Here is a 9,105-nt window from a genome sequence, read left to right on the forward strand (position 1 = left end):
TCAAACTCTTCCAACTTAGGTTCATAAACTTGGTCTTCTAATGGCTCGTCAACTATACCTTCTTGCTCTTCCAAAACTAGGGCTCGGCTAGGACACTTAGAAGAAATGTGACCAAAACCCTTACAGTTGAAGCATTGTAAACGGAATGACACTCTTGAAACCTCAAAACCTTTACCTTTACTATCTGATGCAAGAGTAGCATTAGAAAGAGGAGGCCCTAGAATAGACTTAGGGGATGGAGTGGATGCAGAAGAGGTTCCAATACGGGTGTCACTACGAGTTTTATACGGTGTCCTAGTCACTAACTCGTAATCCCAAACAAAAGATTAGACGTTGTCAAGATTGGTGACGCCTCTAAGGACAAGCTTGCGTCTAAGATCATCTCTTAGACCTTGCCTAAATCTACTCAAAGTCATAACTTCATCCTCAACGACCTGACATCTCATTCGAAACTCATCAAACTGAGCAACATATTCAATCACAGATCGAATTCCTTGCATAAGTACATTCTATTGATCCAACAAGTTACCCCTGTAAGATTGAGGTAAATACTTTTCTTGAAGGTGATGCTTCATTTCATCCTAGCTCCAAATAGGAAAAGCATGACGTCTCTCCAGGAGGTTCTCAACACTTCTCCAAAAGAGTTAAGCAATTCCAATTAATTTCAAACTGACAAATTGTAACCTCCGATCTTTTGGGACCCCTTAATTGGCAAAGAAGCGATCCATATCTCTAACCCATTGATTGAATACAATAGGATCTAGACAATCATCAAATGTGGGGATATATAATTTGATGTTTTGAAAGAGACGCTTCTCTGGCGATGGAGATACTATGTACCATGATGGTTATGTTCCCACTCTTGTCTACGAGTCTGATTTCCATTCCTATGATCATGTCTGGTATGGTGTCGACCATGTTGTGGACGACGATGAGGTCTATTAATGGAAGCGCTAGAGTCTTCAGTTTCAGTTGAATATGGGGTTGGATTAAGAGTGTTCAACCTAGCAGCTAGGTCTCTATTCTCCTCACAAGTAATTACTACCTCAGTTTGGATAGCTGTTAATTGATTTTGTAATTGTGCCAACTGTCGGGTGAGGGCCTCAATTTGGGATGGATCCATGGCAAGGGTACTAGAACTAGAGGTAGTAATGCGACCACTATGCAAATGCATACAAAGTAACGCTTAGCCAATTGAAGTACACTACGGAGATCAACAATCAACGAGTGCCAATAGGGAAAATAGCAATTTGAGTTTTTATTTCATTTTATTTTTTTATTAACTTGAAAATGGGATTGTGTAAGTCCGAACGTAGCAAGCTAATAATGTTGATGCAAATAAAATAAAAAGAAAGGGTACAAATGACTAAACGAAAGGCCTAATCACATGGGGTAATCAAGGAACAATGGGGATAATTCACAAGTTCCGATCAAGTAGATTTTAAGGCTACAAGGATCAAATAACAACAACACAAATAATGTAAAGGATGCGATTTAAAATGAAGCAATAGTATAAACATAGACAGATAAGAACAATGACTCCCTGTAGTTTGGGTGTGACTTCCTGTAGCGTGCAGGACCCTGGTATGCTTCTGTTCTATCTCTCATTCCAGTTGTCTTCCACTTCACAATTCCTTGTTGTTGAATTGTGAATTATACTGTTTTTGCTTTGGTTCTATTGTGGTTGGAGGTATTGTGATAATAATAGCTAACAGTCAATTTTACAATAGTTGGTGGCGGTCGTCGATGGGTGAAGCGGTAGTCGGCAGTTGCTTTGGTTGATTAATGGATGGTAGCGAGCAGTGATTGACAGAGATTCAAAGGAGACGATGGCTCTGGAATGTGTGCGTGCGTGTGATGCGAATTTACTGTAGTTGGCAGATAGTATTAAGTGTTGATCGCTATGTTGAAGGTGATGAATCGGGTGGTGGCTGGTCGAAGATGTAGTGCGTTGGAGATGAGTGGGGTGAAAGATGAATTGGGTGATGCTGGAGGTGATGGAGAGTGGTATCGCCGACGTGGGTGGCGTCTGTCGGGAGTAGTTGAGTGTTACTAACATTTGGGCTGGATGGATGCTGGCGTGGAAAGCGACAAAATTCTAGGAGTGGGTCTATGTAATTAGGTTTGTAGAGTTGGGTTTAATTATGGGCCTCAGTTATGGGTTGGAGTTATGGGTTTGGGAATGAGTTGGATTACGGGCTTCAGGATGATTTATTATTTCAATTGGGCTACTTTGGGGTTTGTTAGTGATTAGCTGCGGTTTAGGTTATTGGGCTAAAAGGAATTGGGCCGTGTGTAAGTGGGATTGAATGTTAGGGTTGGAATTTGTGGAACAGCACTACAATTGTATAGAAGAAACAGTAGCAAACGAGAATTTTTTTTTTCCTTTTTGTGTGGGTGAAATTGAAATTGTAGGGGAAAAAAAAAGAAAAAACTGAAATTTCTAAGTGTGAATAGTAATTTTTTTAAACAACGAATGACAACTAGAAGAACGGAATTTGCTGCTCGTACACTAAAATTATTTTCACTTGTGTTGTTCCAACAAATTTTGGAAAGAAGGCAAGAAAGAATTTTGTATTGTAGATTAGGCTTATTCAAGTTTCGATTCTGATACCAAATTTGATACAGCACCAATAGAACTATTGAATAGAGAATGAGAAAATAGTTTAACAGGAAGAAGAAATTAGGGGAAGGGATGACAGAAGGGGGAAACAGTAGAAGAAGGAGAAGAGAGGAGAAATTCACCACAAGCCACCAATAATTTTATTCAATCATCAACTGAAATAAATTACATTGCAAATTAGGTTTAAATAGTAAAGAGAACCCTAACGAGACTGGGCCCGAGCCAATACAAGTCCAATTCTCTAAATAAGAGTCCAAGATAATAAATAAAGCTTAACTAGAAAATAAAATAAATAAATATCGAATGTCCTCATGACTTTGGTTCTTGTACCAACCCATGAGCTTGCACAGCAAATTGAAAAGGTCATGCAAGCATTAGGTGATTATCTTGGTGTGAAGATTCATGCTTGGGTGGGAGGAACTAGTGTTCGTGAAGATCAGCATATTCTTTCCATTGGGGTTCATGTTATGGTTGGCACCCCTGGTCGTGTGTTTGACATGTTGCAAAGGCAATCTCTGTACCCTGCTTATATAAAAATGTTTGTGCTGGATGAAGCAGATGAAATGCTTTCAATAGGGTTCAAGGATCAGGTCTGTTTCTTTTTGTTTTTATTTTTGTTTCATTTTAATGTAGGTGACAATTGAAATATATATCTATCTATCTATCTCTATATATATATATAAAACTAAAATTTGAAACATAAAGAGAACAACTCCTAAAATAAATTATATATATATATATATATATATATATATATATATATAATTTATTTTAGGAGTTGTTCTCTTTATGTTTCAAATTTTAGTTTTGAGTTTTGAATTCATTTTGGATTTTGTGCTTTGAGTGTCCATTTTAAGATTATTGAAAACGTGTTCTTTTTGTCATTTTAAAAAATTGTTTTCAAAAATTAAAAATTAAAAAACGCGTTTACTTTCTAGTTTTGAATAAATAGTTTATTTACTTATACAACAAAGCAAAAGCGGCTACCATAGTGGTTAAGGCATTAAAACTCCATCTGGTGGTAGGGTTCGAATCTTGGCCGCCTACCTATTTATTTGAAAGATTTTTATATTGTGCATAAAAAAAAAATAAAAAAAAAAAAAACAAAGCAAAAACTTTGTATTGAAAGTAGGCTGGTGGAATTGAGCTCATGACCATCTCAAAATCCAGGACTCTATCAATTGAGCTATCCGACTACTGATAAGAAAAAACGCGAACTGTGCATATTAAAAGAAAATTCCTTTGTACTCAAATGCAGTGAAACGGAATTGAACTCTTGACCTTGAGAAAATTCGTGACTCAACCAATTGAGCTATCATGCTATTTGCAAAAACACCGCATTTTCTGCATTTTGAAGTTTTGGCTTGATTTCTACTAAAAACAACCAAAACGACTAAAAGGTTGTTTTGCGTTTTCTTTGTAATTTTTTTCCACGTTTTCGAAAATTCATTTCTAAAAATAGGTAAATAAACGTGTTTTCAGTGTTTTCAAAAATTTAAAACTAAAAATGGTATGAAAACAACAAAGAGAACAGACCCTTATTTTTCTGTATACTTGCATTTTGGTGTATTTCTTTCAGCTTGTTTTCATTACTTTTACACATGCTTGAAGCTCATATGTTTGCTGTCTGCTTAATATAAGCTTTAACAATCTATTAATTTGTTTTCAGTGTTTATGTGATTGCTCTGCTCTGAATAATACTTTTAGCTGCAGACCTGATACATGATTTCAACTATGTGTTGTCAAATGCACATAGATGATATTTTTCAGCTTCTGCGACCTAAGATTCAGGTTGGTGTATTCTCTGCCAGAATGCCTCCAGAGGCTCTCGAAATCACAAGAAAGTTTATGAACAAGCCTATGAAACATGATGAGCTGACCCTCGAGGGTATCAAGCAATTCCATGTTATTGTCGAAAAGCAGGAATGGAAGCTCGAAACCCTCTGTGATCTTTACGAGACCTTAGCCATCACACAGAGTGTTATCTTTGTTAACACCAGGCGTAAGGTTGACTTGCTTATTGAATAAATGCGAAGTCGTGATCATACTGTCTCTGCCACCCATGGAGACATGGATCAAAACGCGAGAGATATCATTAGGGGTGAATTCAGATCTAAGTCGTCACGTGTTCTTATTGCCACTGATTTGTTGGCCTCTGTTATTGATGTCCAACAAGTCTCTTGTGATCAACTATGATCTTCCAACTCAGCCAGAGAAAAACCTCCATCGTATTGTACGTAGTGGACGATTTGAAAGGAAGCGTATTGCTATCAACTTTGTTACCAAAGATGATGAACACATGTCAAGTTACATCATTTCATCAAAAATGTAATCACGATTATAACAACTATTTTGGTACAGATTAACAAAAAAAAAAAAAAAAAATGAGAAAAAAGAGGAAAAAAAATGAAAAATGAAAAATGAAATCCTCTTCTTCATGTAAACCTGAAGTAAAAGATGAGAAGAAAATGAAAAGCTAAGAATGAAAATAGAAATTGAAGATCCACCGTAAATGGTTCCCAAGCTCTGGTATTAATTTATACTTATATACAAATCCTTGAAATTGATGGAAATTGGTCAAATCTGTCGAAATACAGTGAAGTTTTATTAGGGAACTACAAAAATGTTACTGATACAAATATTTCAAAATATTGAAAGGAGACCATAATGTAGTATTATTCATCAATACATACAAACTTGGAAGTTATTGTTTAAACATAAAGGGTTCAGTCAATATTGATAGATTACCACTGAATTCTATAGATAACTCAATTGTCGATGGATTACTCAATTATCAGGTGTCACTGATATAATTACCCCTGAAATCAAGGATTTCAAACCTTATTGATTTTACTTGCAAAAATTTTTAGAAAATGAAATTCAACTGCAGCTTAATGGTCAACAGTGTCAGTATCCATGCCAAGCCCACCTGGATGACAATTTGGACCATAGACTTCTGGAAGCAGGAGAAGGGAAGGTTCTGGCATTCTAATATTTTAGCTGAATTAGTTTGTCGCGATCCATTTTGCATAGCAAATTCTATAGACTTGGTTAGGCAATATTCTTTTGTATTTAATTATATATAGGAGTAGAATTGTAGAGAGAAATGCACATAGGAATTAATACAATCACAAAATTATCTCACAATTTTGCATTCAAATTTTCTCTGTTTGTTCATCCCTTCTTTTTAATAATATTATGAAATTTCATCAATTGGGTTGATTACCTTTTAATGACATCTATAATATATATTAAAGGGAAAATTGTAGCAGTGGTCCCTAAACTCTTTATTTTTTGTAGACTTTACTCTAACCTTCATTTTGTGTCAATAGAGGTTCCTAACATTTCATAAATATGCACCTGAGGTCCATCTGGACAGAAACCGTCCCAACGTCATCAATTGATTGAGAAGATCAAGGAATCAATATACAATAACACCTTCTAGAAACACCATCCAAAAAGGTATCAATATCCAATAAAATCGTCACGATAGCAGATAGTTCAAGGAATTTTCCTATTCAACTGACAGTGTCTTGGAGGATTTCCATCCAGATGGACCTCAGGTACATATTTATGAAAGGTTAGGGACCTTCGTTGGTACAAAATGAAGGTCAGTATAAAGTCTGCAAAAAACGAAAATGTTAGGGACCGCTGCTACAATTTTCCCTATATTAAAATATCAAATCAATGGAGAATCCTTTTTTTGGATGATTTTAACCTCCCCACAATTCAATTATTTCAATAATTCCCTACTTTTCATTTTTCGATATGTAATAAATACTACATAATTATTGTCATTTATGAAATTTGTGTTATTAATTCTCAATTAATTAACATTCACATTAGCTTAGATAGAATGAATTTTCACTTGATAAACCTTGAATTACACGAATCTAGAGTTATTTTAGATAAATTTTCATGTATCTATAAATTTTAATGGGTGTTAAAATTTATGTATTAACAATTAATTTTTATGTATCAAATTTGATATAAAAAGATTGCTCATTTATAGTATTTCATCATTACAAAAATTTTAAATCATAGAAATTAAGTTTTGAGAGTAAAATGTTATTCTCTTAAATTCCATTTTAAATTTTATTTTTTTAATTCGTTCAAGACTCATCAAATCCTCCAACAAATTGGTACTGAGTATTACTTTTATATCACTTACAAAAAGTATTTTAAAATAACGTGCAATGCAAGTTCAAGTTTAACTAGTATTACAAAATCGAAGAAATTTCATATCAATCTAATTGCAGCCCTTCAAGTGCTCAGGCATCAGATGCATGAAGAAATAGCTCACATTCTTTATTACGGGCATTATCATATAAGAAAGAAAAATAAAAGGAGTGATGTAAATTTTAAACTGTAAATTTTACAAGTTGGTCTAGTAAAGGAGAGACTCCAAGATACCTTCGATCTCAATCCAACTCGCTAAATAATTCGATACAAACGAGAGATTTTTAAGCTCTTGAAAAGGAAGAAATAGAGACGTATTGTTGTCAATTTTAGTTTTGCAAGTGTACGAACCGTAACAAGTAATAGTGGACCTAAGAGTCCAGATTGTCGATTCCACAAGGGCTATTTTCTAGCACTTAAATCAATTTCCCGTTAACTACTATTTGATGAAAACAAATTAATAGTTATATTGATTTGAGTTTAAATCTTAACTCTAGACAATAAATGAATTCTCACACAATTGTTTGTAAGACCAAATAAATAGAGGACGTTAGGACGGAATAACTTTACCTATTGATCACCTTTATATATCAAATTAAGACTCAATTTTAATGGTGTTTGGTCGAATTCGCCTATCGTATTCAATTTATCCCTTTTGAGTTCTCATTGAACCTATTCAACTAATTAAATTTCACATCTCTATGCAAATTCAATTTAGTTAAACGAGTTATTTGTCTTAGGAATTCAATTATGACCGCAATAACTGGTATATGTATCTCTACTCATTATACCAATGTACTAGATTTTGCTACATGATCTAAATCCTAAACTTATATCTCTATTGATAAAGGATTCACAAAATTCATCAAATTATTGATAAGATAATTTAATGCAATCACTACATAGAAAAAATCAACACATGGAAAAATTTAAAACCAAGAATCTTAATAAAAAAAAAATAAAGGATCTCAAATGGTTACATTATTCACCCTAACAAATGAGTTAGCTACGCATAATGAAAGGGAAGAAATAACAAATTGTCTTGGAGTACATCACCGGATTTAGAGTTGAATATGCAGAAGAAAAAGTAGATCTTGCACCAAGAATCCTTTCCTCTTCCAATTGATGCTTCACACGATGAATTTGTCGTTGTTTTCTTCCTTTGAACCTCTCCTCCTTTCCCAAAGATGTGTTTTTCTGCTTCCTAATGTATGGAACCCCTCAAAAGTGTGAAAAACGGCCTTTATAATTGTCCTACCATGTATGAATAATAGGGTTTTCACATGGACTCAAAAATGGATCGGAAGTGCGCCCTAATGGATCCGTTCGCGGGGCTGTGACGCTTGGGAAGCGACGTTGCAGTACGTGTCACTTTTGGAGGTGGCATTGCAGCGCCATTGGGTGGCGTTACGATGCCACTCATTTGTTGTCCTCGGCGCCACGGATATGGGTTGGGCACCGCAGCGCCCTGAATATGGCGCCGCGGTGCCTACACTCTGGTTCTCTCTTTATTTCTTACATTTTTGTGTCATTCGTCCCATCTTTGTTTTGCCTATTTTGCCCCTATATCACAAATTCTTTTCCATCCATGCCACTAACTTCAATTTAATGATCTTTTTTCGTATCCTTCGCCATCTCGATAAATCTATAAAACAACATTAATACACACATTAAAAACATTCTATACTCGTGAAATCTAGCTTAAAATCAAGTTAAAATTGGCTTAAACTCGTGAGCAAAACACACTCATCACGTATTAAAGTACCAATGCCCAAAACTTTGATTTCTGGTGGAATCAAGAATTAACTTATCACTCGCTCAGCCCGCATTGCTACATTGAACCACAAACCAACTACAACCAATCAAATGTAGTCTCATTACCAACAAATGATTACAAGGGTATTCCATAAGGAAAGTCTGTGATTGCTCTGAGCTGCAAAATAGCAATTTTCTCTTCCTCCAAAAAAATCAATATTATTTATTGTGTGGTGAAAATTGAAAACATCTCCAAAAAATACCAAAAAAATTCGATGCTTCTTATCAATCGACAAATTCTGCCCTTTTTTGAATAAATAAGGTTGCAAAGTCACTTATATATAGAAATGGAGTTGGTGTATGTGTTGGTTCCTTTTACTAGAATTCTTTGCACGGGTGTATTTGACCAAATCATACACTCCTTCATTATTGTCCAATGATTAAAAGGTTAAACCCTAACCTTAAGGATCCCCCACCACCCCTACCCTGGAGCATCGTGAGGGTTAGATACTATAAAATGATGACAATACACGAATTTTAAACTTTTA

At 34.9% G+C, this 9,105-nt stretch overlaps 1 pseudogene; it reads left to right on the forward strand.

The window, feature by feature from the left end:
* Positions 1–2,934: 2,934 nt before the first annotated feature.
* LOC111375294 lies at positions 2,935–4,955 on the forward strand (annotated as a pseudogene).
* The last annotated feature ends 4,150 nt before the right edge of the window (positions 4,956–9,105 follow it).

The sequence above is a fragment of the Olea europaea genome, unplaced genomic scaffold (genome assembly GCF_002742605.1).
Source record: "Olea europaea var. sylvestris unplaced genomic scaffold, O_europaea_v1 scaffold1355, whole genome shotgun sequence".
Classification (NCBI taxonomy): domain Eukaryota; kingdom Viridiplantae; phylum Streptophyta; class Magnoliopsida; order Lamiales; family Oleaceae; genus Olea; species Olea europaea.